General features: G+C 43.0%; 1 long non-coding RNA gene across 1 annotated transcript in view; it reads right to left on the bottom strand.

Annotated features, from left to right (window-relative positions):
- Positions 1 to 925: 925 nt before the first annotated feature.
- Positions 926 to 11,282, bottom strand: part of LOC124545336 — a 134,291-nt gene continuing 123,934 nt past the window's right edge. The window contains exon 2 of the long non-coding RNA XR_006967605.1: positions 926 to 1,389. This is a non-coding gene — a long non-coding RNA (uncharacterized LOC124545336). The remainder of the gene's footprint in view (positions 1,390 to 11,282) is intronic.

Genomic DNA, 11,282 nt, shown 5'->3' with positions numbered 1-11,282 from the left:
TTGATCTTCTGATGACTACTAAACAGTAAACGAAATAATTATCTGCTAAAAATATAACAGAACTGATGTGATTGTCTCCTACATCAATTATAACCGATTAAAAATGTCAGAGGGCCTTAAATACTTCCTTGGAGAACTTAAGATATCATTTACATTTCATTATATGACTTCCCGTCACTTATTACGAACTGTTACCTTTCTGATAGGATATCAGGAATCCAGTCGCACAGTTGAAACGATACTTTATAGTCACGCGATTTGATCAGAATCGCTTGTGAGAAACGCAATCAAAAGCCTTCTGTAAGTCTAGAAATTTGGCCTCAACTTGAGAACCTCTGACGATATCACTCATTATTTCGTGTGAATAAGGAACCAGTTGTGTTCCACACGAACCATATTTTCTGAGTCCGTGTTTGTTAAGTGTTAATAGATCTTTTTTTGAGATATCTCTTAATGATGGAACGTAGTATACATTCCAGAACCCCTACTGCAATTCGATCGCAATAATATGACTCTGTAATTCAACGGGTTAGTTCTGTTTCCTTTCTTGTGGATTGATGTGTCCTACACCCAGCCATACACATGTATGTTTTCTGTTACCCTCCGAAAGTGGTTCAGACAAATTCCAGGCTGATTCCTATGCAGAGAGACATACCCAATACCCCCCCCCCCCCCCTCCCCCGTCCCCCACACCCAACTGTGCTTCCTCAGTCTGACCTTGTGCTCCTTCTCCAATGACCTCTGAATCTTCCTTCCACTCTTCCTTAGAGCTCATGTTTTAAAGAGGGATAATATTTTCGCGGTAGCACAATATAATGTGTACCTCTTTCGGAAGATAAGCTGAAAGCTGAAACAGTTATATTCGAAAAAAATTACAGTGTTTGCTTGTTTTTCTAATAATTTCATGGTACAAAACATGCAACTGTTACAGTTACCAAGCCAGTTTGTTGTGCATACTTTATTCGTTACATAGCTAAAATTAGTTTCATACAATCCAATTTCATATATGACTAATCGATGTCTTTCCGTCAAGGCCTCTTCTCTCTATCTCCTGCCTTATACGTATATCAGCGAATTATGAATAGGTTTTGGACTGTTCCCACTTACTGAGCTCTTATCTAGATGCTCAGGTAGCTTCTCTTACCAAATAATTACGAGGCGATCTTTCTACACTTCATCACTGTATTCAGCGATCATAGTCAGCACCAGTTTTTCACAGTTGTACCTCACACACTCCTACTCATTAGCTTGAGGCGACAATTTTTGGCAGCTTTCGCAAGCACCGACGAAGTCGATCACCGCTGCCACAGCAAATGAACCAAGGACTGCATACATCGTAATGGGACCCCAGATGAGTTCGTCCATCGAGGGCTTGATCGTCACTGCCATCTGAAACGATATGAAACGAATTTTGTCAGTGTATTAAAGAAAATTATTTTTTATCGAAACGGCTTGATACATATAAAAGCAGCAAGCTCTTAGCCAACGCTATAAACCTCTTACGGCCTATAAATCCGTAGAAGCGTAAAATCCTCCTCGGTTATCTCGGCTATCCATTCATTCATACACCATTACGAATAAATCGGTGCAGCCAGAAAGAAACTTTCACTATAGAGTGAAACAGCATGGCTGATCAGGAATCTGTCCTAAGCCTTAGCCTCTACAGTGACAAATCTCTCAGGAGCTGAATCATTCTATACGAAAATGAGTTACTGCCCCGTATCTGATGGTGGAAAATAAAACTTTACTAACATTTTTAGTACGTCATGCGCTGTACTCTGGTAAAATTCATCCAATTTTTGAAATGATATTAGTTTAGAGAGATCAGTTTTATTCTTAACCAAAACATCTAATTTTTCAGGAGTTATTGACTGCTCGTTTGGCATCTATTTGCCCTTTTCGAAAACCTCACTCAAATGGTAGAAATACACCTTGTGTCTGAATCTGTATGATAAGCATTCATCAGTGGTCGGTAATAGCAGAGATTAGTGATGGGCACTGGTTGATGGATCATAAACACAAGTCAGGGATGAGGAACATTTGTGTCACATCGTTAAGAGATTTTAAAGAATATTGTAAAATTATCAGACCATTAGTTTAGAAAGTCACGGTTGAGAAATATTGAGACTAATTGTTTACAGAGGGATGGGAAAAGCGATAGAAGCCGACATCAAAAAATGGTTCAAATGGCTCTGAGCACTATGGGACTCAACTGCTGTGGTCATAAGTCCCCTAGAACTTAGAACTACTAAAACCTAACTAACCTAAAGACATCACACACATCCATGCCCCAGGCAGGATTCGAACCTGCGACCGTAGCGGTCGCGCGGTTCCAGACTGGAGCGCCCAGAACCGCTCGGCCACTCCGGCCGGCCCGACATCAAGGAAGATCGGTGTTGGTTCCCGAGGCATTTGGGAACACGTGAGCCAATACTGGCATTGCGACTTTTCTTAGAAAACGTATTGAGAAAAGACAAATCTATATTCTTAGCGTTAGTAAATTTAGAGAACGTGTTCGAGAATGTTGACTGGAATACACCCTCAGAATTTTCTAACGTAGCTCTGATAAAATATAAGGTTGTCTCCAACTTCTACGGAAATCAAACTACAAGTAGAACGATATGAAACACAGGCAGTCACTGGAAAAGGAGTGAGACTCAGTTGTAGGCTTGCCCTGTCGTTACTCACTCTGTACATCGAGCTAGCACTAAGGAAAACCAAAGAAAAAAAAATTGGCTCTGAGCACTATGGGACTCAACTGCTGTGGTCATAAGTCCCCTAGAACTTAGAACTACTTAAACCTAACTAACCTAAGGACAGCACACAACACCCAGCCATCACGAGGCAGAGAAAATCCCTGACCCCGCCGGGAATCGAACCCGGGAACCCGGGCGTGGGAAGCGAGAAACCAAAGAAAAGTTTGGAAAAGGAACTAAAGCCCAAGGAAAAAAGATAAAAACTTCGACAGAATTACAATATCACGAACAAACCTTACTCGTATCTCTGTACATGATACTAGTGATCCGTCCCGGCATCGCTGGCGTAGCAAAAAGTATCTTGACCAGTCGGCATCCATCGCTTAGCGATGCAGAATATTCAGAAACAGCCTGAAAAGCTTGTAAGGATGTTGTAGAGTGGGCTATGCCGAGAAATAATTGTTAAGAAATAAATTCGATACGTTGCGTCGTTTCCGAGTTAATTAGCATTGAAGTTTGCCAATCAGGACGATGCACGCGCAAATTTATGCGACGGGCCAATTATAATTAATGCCAGTTGATCTCGTAACGTAGACAATAGGGAACGAAACCGCTAAGACTTTGGCTCAGGTTCGATCCATACTAACGTCCCATGCCCAATTTATGTATCGTTCTCTTGTGCGGTTTTAGGAAACCATTCAAAAAACACGTTTGGCGACTACGTCTCTGGCAGCTTTCCCCACAACATTATGTGTGTGATCGTTCCAGTTTAAGCTAATTGTAATCACTAAATATTTAGCTGAACTTACAGTCTTTAGGTTTGTGTAATCGTGCAACCGAAAATTAGCGCGTTTTTTTTCAATATTTATGTGGACGCTTTCGTACTTTTCGTTATTGACAGTTGCCACATTTGGTACCACACAGATATTTTGTGCAAATCAGTTTGCAATTGGTTTTGATTATGTTACATTCTTACAAGACGGTAAATGACAGCATCATCTGCAAACAATCAAACAATCTGACAGGGCTGCTCAGATTGTCTCCTAAATCGTTTATGTAGACTATTTTTTACATTTACAATGACTACTGTACAATTCACTATTTAGTACGTGGCAGAGAGCCAACTTCAAGCAATTTGTCTACCGTTCCATTCTCGAACAGCGAGCGGAAAAAATGAACATTTTAATCTTTCCGTGCGAGTTCTGATTTCTCTTATTTCATTATGATGATCACTTCTCTCTATGTAGATGGGCGGCAAAAATATATTTTCCCATGTGGAGAAGAAATTTGGTGATTAAAATCTCATGAGAATATCCTGGCACAATGAAAAACGCCTTTTTTTTAATGATTGCCACACCAACTCACGTTTAATATTCGTGACACTCCCTCTCCCTACTTCGCGGTAATAGGAAACGAGCTGCTCTCCTCTGAAATTTCTTACAGCCTTTACATATTTGCATTCGTAATTCAACCGGTAACTAGCGCAGTCTTTTTAGTTTTTATGTGAATGCTGTCAGATTTTCTGTTATTGAGAGACAGTTGCTACTTTTCGCACCATCCAGATGTTTTGTGTGTATCATTTTGTAATTGGTTTCGGTTATCTGATGCTCTCAGAAGACGCTAAATGAGAGCACCATCTACAAACATCTGAGAGGGCTGCTCAAATTTTCTCCTACACCGTTTATGTAGATGAGGAACAGCAGAGGGCTTATAACATTTCATTTGGGAATATCAGGTGTTACTTCTGTTTCACTCGATGACTTTCCGTCAGTTACTATGAACTGTGACCCCTCTGGCGGGACACCACCAATCCAGTCTCACAACGTATCCGATACTAGTTTGATTAGTTACAAGTTTGATTAGAAATCACGAGGAACGGTGTCAGAAGCCTTCTGGGAATCTAGGAATATGGAATCGATTTGAAGTCTCCTATCGATAGCACTCATTACTTCGCGAAAATAAACAGCTAGTTGTGTTTCACCAGAGTGATGTTTTCTGAATCCTTGTTGGCTATTTGTCGAAGAACTGTTTTCGTCGTGGTACTTCAGAATGCTCGAATATAGTATATGTTCCAAACTCCTACTACAAATCGATGTTAGTGATATTGATCTGTAATTCATCGAATGATACCTGTTTTATTTTTTGGGTATTGGTGTGACCTGTGCGTCTTTCTAGTCTTTAGGTACGATCATTCGACGAGCGAACGGTTGTATACGATTACAAAGTATAGAGCTATCGTATCAGTATACCCTGAAAGGAACTTGACTGGTATACAATCTGGACCGGAGGCCTCGCATTTGACATAGCTTTCGACGCTATTCTATCTCGTGCAAGCTTCTTTATTTCTGGATAACTGCTGCAAACTACATCCACTTGAATCTGTTTGCTGTAGTCAAATATTCGGCCCCCTCCACAATTTGTTACCCAACACACTACCCTCAAGTACAAAATTAACTCTCACTTGATGTCTCAGGCTGTATCCTATCAACAAGTCACCTACTTTAATGAAGTTGTGTTATTAATTTCTTTTCTCCCCAATCCGATAAAATAGTCCTTCATGAGTTATCCGATCTAATGTGCAGCATTCTCCCTAAGCATCGCCCTTCAAAAGCATCGGTTCTAATTCCCTCAGAATCGCCTGATTTAATTCGACTGCATTCCATAGCCCTCGGTTTACATTTGTTGATGTTCATTATGTAATCTGTTTTCAAGAGCCTATCCATTCATCGCATTTGCAAATCAGTGAGGAGGTACATTTGTGCCAATTATTTTAGGGGATTTTGAGATGACCGATGTCTGCCGATACTGGTAATTAAGAGAGTGTACAAAATAGACTGTCAGTGAACTTGTACTTTTCACATCGTCGATGACGTCACAGCGCTTTTAATGCGGCGCAGCCTGTGGGAGGAGCCAGCGCGTGGAGCACGAAGCGGCGCCTGACCCCGCGCCTGCAGGGCGGCAGCGACGCGTGAAGACGCCGACGCCGACGCCGACGCCGGCTGACTCAGCGGCGCCTGCCCCTGCTCTTCCCCTCCTCTCCCTTCCCCTCCCCGGCGCCGCTTGATGATCCGTGCGAGGCGGCGTGGCGCGGCCATCTTGTCATTAGGCGAGGCGGCGCGCACGCACGTCTCGCACGCTCACGCACCCCGATGCCCCCCCCCCCCCCTCCCGCCGCTTCCCCACACATCAGGCCGTCAGGACGCCTACCGCTGCACCGGCGTCGGCGCCGGAGACGGATTTTTCGGCCCGCCGCCGCCGGCTCCCCACCCGAGCAGACAGATGAGCGGCTCCGAATTAACAACGCCTGCCGTGCAGTCCTCGCCTCGCAGTGGACACGCACCTGTGATTCAGGGGCGCGACAAAGGCGTCAGCTCCCGTTACTCTGCGCATCGCCGGTCTCCCTTAATTGCCCCTGTACCGGGATCTCACAATAATGACTGCACCAGCACAGGCGCTATCTACACTATCTGATCAAAAATAATCCAGACACCTATTACTGGACATTAATATGGGGTGTGTCTACCCTTTATTTTTATGGCGGCTTCAGCTCTGCTGGGGACACTTTCTGTGAGGTGTCTGAATGCTTGTGAAGAAGTGGCAGCTCATTCCTCCTCAAGAACGAAACCAACGAGTAGGTAGTGATGTTGGACGCTAGAGCCAGGTGCGAAGCTGAACGTTCCAACTCATTCCGAAGTTTTTCCACTGGGTTCAGTTCAATATCATGGGAAGACCAACGCATGTCATGGTTCAAATGGCTCTGAGCACTATGGGACTTAACTTCTGAGGTCATCAGTCCCCTAGAACGTAGAATTACTTAAACCTAACTAACCTAAGGACATCACACACATCCATGCCCGAGGCACGATTCGAACCTACGGTCGCGCGGTTCCAGACTGTAGCGCCTAGAACCGCTCGGCCACTCCGGCCGGCCGCATGACGTGCTGCTATATGACAGGGTGCATCGTCACGGTGATACAAACAATCATTTTATCTGAACTTTCATCTACTGCCCGCGGTACGCAATGCTGTAAAATAAACTATGTAATCAAAAGTATCCGGACGCCTGGCTAAAAATGACTTACAAGTTCGTGGCGCCCTCCATCGACAATGCTGGCATACATTGAAGCAGGTGCTAAAAGTTTTCTTGGGGAATGCCAGCCCATTCTTCAAGGAGTGCTGCACTGAGGAGACGTACCGATGTCGGTCGGCGAGGCCTGGCACGAAGTCGGCGTTCCAAAACATCCCAAAGCTCAGGACTCCGTGCAGGCCAGTCCATTACAGGGATGTTATTGTCGTGTAACCACACCGCCACAGGCCGTGTATTATGAACAAGGTACTCAATCGTGTTCAAAGATGTAATCGCCATCCCCGAATTGCTCTTCAACAGTGACAAGCAGGGGTGCAAGCCCTCTCCATGAAAAACACGACCACGCCATAACACCTCCAACTCCGAATTTTGCTCTTGGGCCGGGTTGTGTGGCCGAGCGGTTCTAGTCTCTTCAATATGGAACCGCGCGACCGCTACGGTCACAGGTTCGAATCCTGCCTCGTGCATCGATGTGTGTGATGTCATTAGGTTAGTTAGTGGTGATCCGATGGCAGGGTGTGGGTAGGGCGAATGCCCGAGGAACGTCATCTGCCAGCATGTAGTGCCAACAGCAAAAAAAAAAAAAAAAAAAAAAACTTAGAACTACTTAAACCTAATTAACCTAAGGACATCACACACATCCACGCCCGAGGCAGGATTCGAACCTGCGACCGTAGCGGTAACGCGGTTCCAGAATGTAGCGCCAAGAGCCGCTCGGCCACTCCGGCCAGCGGTCGCAGGTTCGGATCCTGCCTGGGGCATGGATGTGTGTGATGTCCTTAGGCTAGTTAGGTTTAAGTAGTTCTAAGTTCTAGGGGACTGATGACCTCAGAAGTTAAGTGCCATAGTGCTCAGCCATTTGTTATAAACCGAAACTGGTAGTAATAATACAGGAGTGTTCAAAAAGAAGGAACAGATTTCAAACATTTATTACTTCCAAACTACAAAAGATTGAAACGCAGTTCCAATGTTCCTGGAAAAGAGAATATTTCAAATTTTTATGCACTCAGTGCGAGCATCATGTATTACACGAAAGTTAATATAAAAATGTGGCTCATTTCCTGCCACACACCAAGCAGCTGGTCTGTCGTTACTGAATTCACAGCTTCTGCAATGCCATTTCCGAGATTTTCAAGAGTGTCATTCATAGTGGTGATAAGGGGACATATGAAATACGGCTTGGAGGTTGAGCTTCTGCAAAAGGAATAGCTTCATCCAGATGCTCCTTCACGTCTTTACTGAGAAAATGCAACGGTAAATAATGAAGGATGCGAATCTGTTTCCTGCCAGCACAGGATAAAGGAAGCTGCTTTCGTTTCATTTTTAGTTTTATTTCAATTAATAATCAATAAAGAAACAGAAAACATGTTATAACGTCTTCAACTTTTGTAGTCCTGTCGACCTCGGTTGCGTATAATAACAGGGTATGTCGATAATTTTACTTTGTGACTGTCTGCAAACAAAATTTCAAATTCCGATTATAAGATGAAGCATAGCACTAACAAAGGAAGTAAAATACAACAAAAAATGGTTCAAATGGCTCTCAGCACTATGAGACTTAACATCTGAGGTCATCAGTCCCCTAGAACTTAGAACTACTTAAACCTAACTAACCTCAGGACATCACACACATCCATGCCCTAGGCAGGATTCTAACCTGGGACCGCAGCAGTCGCGCGGTTCCGGACTGAAGTGCCTAGAACCGCTCGGCCACCGCGGCCGGTAAAAGTACAACATATAGGTCAATATCCACTAAATCCGCAAGCACAACCTTGTATTATTACTACATCACAGAAAAGCAAAATTCCAAAACTGTTTACAACCTAAATGTACAACACCTTAAGTGTCAACTAAACAGTATAAACAAAAATATGTACACATTCCAGGCCGCTGATGATGTTTCGCAAAGAATAAAGATGAAAAGCTTGTGACACAAAAACTGTGTCTCATTCAGTTGTAATTAAGCGGTAGTCACTAAGCAAAAATTATCAACATACAGTAACAGAAAACATGTCGCATTAATTGGAAGTGCTGTCGGTTTTTCGTTGAATATTTTGTACCTTGTGAATGAAATAACATAGGAAGAACGATAAGGAAATGAAATTCATCGATGGAAGAAGATGATTTCATCTTCAGGCAAGATGTTGCCCTCTTCACTTCTCTAAGCGTTTACGACGTTACCTGAATGACACCATTCCAGGACACTGGATTGCAAGAGGAGGATCAGAAGATGAACTTCATTTCCGGTGGCGTCCCATATCTCGGACATCACACCTTATGACTTGTGGCTTGTTACGTAACAGTCCGCGTTTTTATCCCCCTGTGACTGACACTCTTTAAAGTCTCCGATATCGCATTGTTGAAGCTGTGACTTCGATAACGACAGACCAGTTGTTTCGTGTGTGACACGAAATGAGCCACCGTTATGATATTTCTCGTTTAACACATGGTTCTCACACTGAATGCATAAAATTTGGAACTTTCCTCTTACCAGGAACGTTACACTTGTGTTTCTAGCTTTTGTTGCTTGGAAGAAATAAATGTTTGAAATCTGCCCCATCTTTTTGAACAGCCCTGTAGAGAACACACAGACAGCTGCGTATCACATATTCCTCAATCAGTTCGAATCATGTCATCCATATTATTTCATAAACGGTTCATCATATCAAAATGAGGTTTTAAAAAATCGATTTTACGCGAAGAGTTTGAGTAGTTCACTACGTTGGTAAATAACTGAGAAGGTAAGGTTAAATGGGATATTGCTGCGTCACTCCTAGGTTAGTTCAGTACTTGTGCTAATTTCTAGTACATTATCTCAATACAATGTTTGAGTAACTTTCAAAAGTGTGACCGAATTCGTCTGGTTGCTAATATCTCCAAGACTTGGTTTTCATGAATAACGCAATTTCTTGCCTCTTAATAACACAGTTTCTTCAGTTTCTCTGTTGATACAAATGTTAAACATTATGTACATTACACATGACCTCGTACGTTACCACTTGTTGCAAGTATTGTTGCAATACCTTGAACCTCGGTGAATCATTAGAAGTGTTTCGTTTAAATGTCAGGCCTTTGAGATTTTCCATGGAGCATCTAACTCCACGGAAACAGGCCACAAAGAAAGAGAAAACTATTTGCTAGGCAATCAAACTAAACGGGCGAGGAAGCAGAAAAGAGCGCTTTCTTCAGCAGAATAACTTCGAAGTAGAGAACAGTAAATTACCGTCAAGTTAGTCACAATGACGCATGCTGATATCTGAGTAGCAGTACATGTCAGAAACGAACCGTAAAGAGCCCACTGCTGACCTGTCACAGAGGCAAAAGATATTATCGCAGTACGTGGAAACAGAAGTTGGAAGTATATTCTTAGAAAACAGGTTAATTCTATGTGGTTAATTCTAATGTCCTCCCTTAAAGTAAACCACAGGAGGTAACATGGTGTGGTTAACGTAAAATGAATAACGTATCTGATCACTTGAGCGTCACTGGTTACGGTACCAAAAAAAATTGAGCTTTTGTAGAAAATAATGATGTCCGACGTGCTGTAATAGAAAAAAAGGATCGCACACTGCTATGGAGGTGGAGCTGGAAGCAAGTCTATAAAACGGGTGCTTCTACCGACCAGAAACAATAAAAATGTGAGTAACATAAGCCATCCTCATAAACATTAATGCCCGATCCCAAATTAGTTTGAAAGGAGCAGAAATTTCTCTGGTGAGAAGTAATTATTTCTGGAAGCGTTTAATGGCCTACATCGCTTGTAATAGACCTTTACCACTTTTACATCCTTAAATAAAAGTGCCATGCCAGTAAAATCTTAGCGTATCTCCCGCACGCGATGCAGGTCCTCGTGGGTGGTAAAGAAGACTTCACAATAAATTACGAGACTGTGGTCGAATTCCACAGAAGGCAGCGGTTTGGCTCCCAACACTCGTGCGTCATCCTCCTTTACGTAATGAGGCGGGCAGTTTGCGAGGAACGCCGCAACCAGCCCCTTGCTGCCGATTACCCACAGTCTTGTGCTCTGCAGCCGCTGACAGACAGCCGGCCTGATGTGGGATTTAGATTTGCAGGCTTGAAGACAAGGATTATATAATTAATGGTGACGATACTGAAATTACATTTTTCGTTGGGTCCCTTGACACGAATGAAATTCCACCACCCTTTTTTAAATACAATTTATGTTCCGTCGCTGCTGATTTTTTTGAGCGAGCTTTAAAATAGAAAGAATGCGCTTGTTGATTTTTCCGCTGAGTTCTTTTGTACCATTTTCTACATTATACACTAGTCGACTGTTGCTGCGTAACAGAGTCATTGTTGGGAAGGAGTAATCACAGGCAACGATGGACGACACGAATCGCAGGTATGTACGTAATAGAGATGGAGTGGAATAGTTCTAACGAAAAGTAGTATAGATTTCATTAAAAGGGAAAACTGGATAACAGACATTAATATTGTTTAATACAAGTCATATCCGCAGATAAAGGTCTATATTGGAT

Source organism: Schistocerca americana, chromosome 8, assembly GCF_021461395.2.
Source record: "Schistocerca americana isolate TAMUIC-IGC-003095 chromosome 8, iqSchAmer2.1, whole genome shotgun sequence".
NCBI lineage: Eukaryota > Metazoa > Arthropoda > Insecta > Orthoptera > Acrididae > Schistocerca > Schistocerca americana.
Note: the sequence above shows the minus strand (reverse complement) of the source record. Positions and strands in the feature narration are given on the sequence as shown.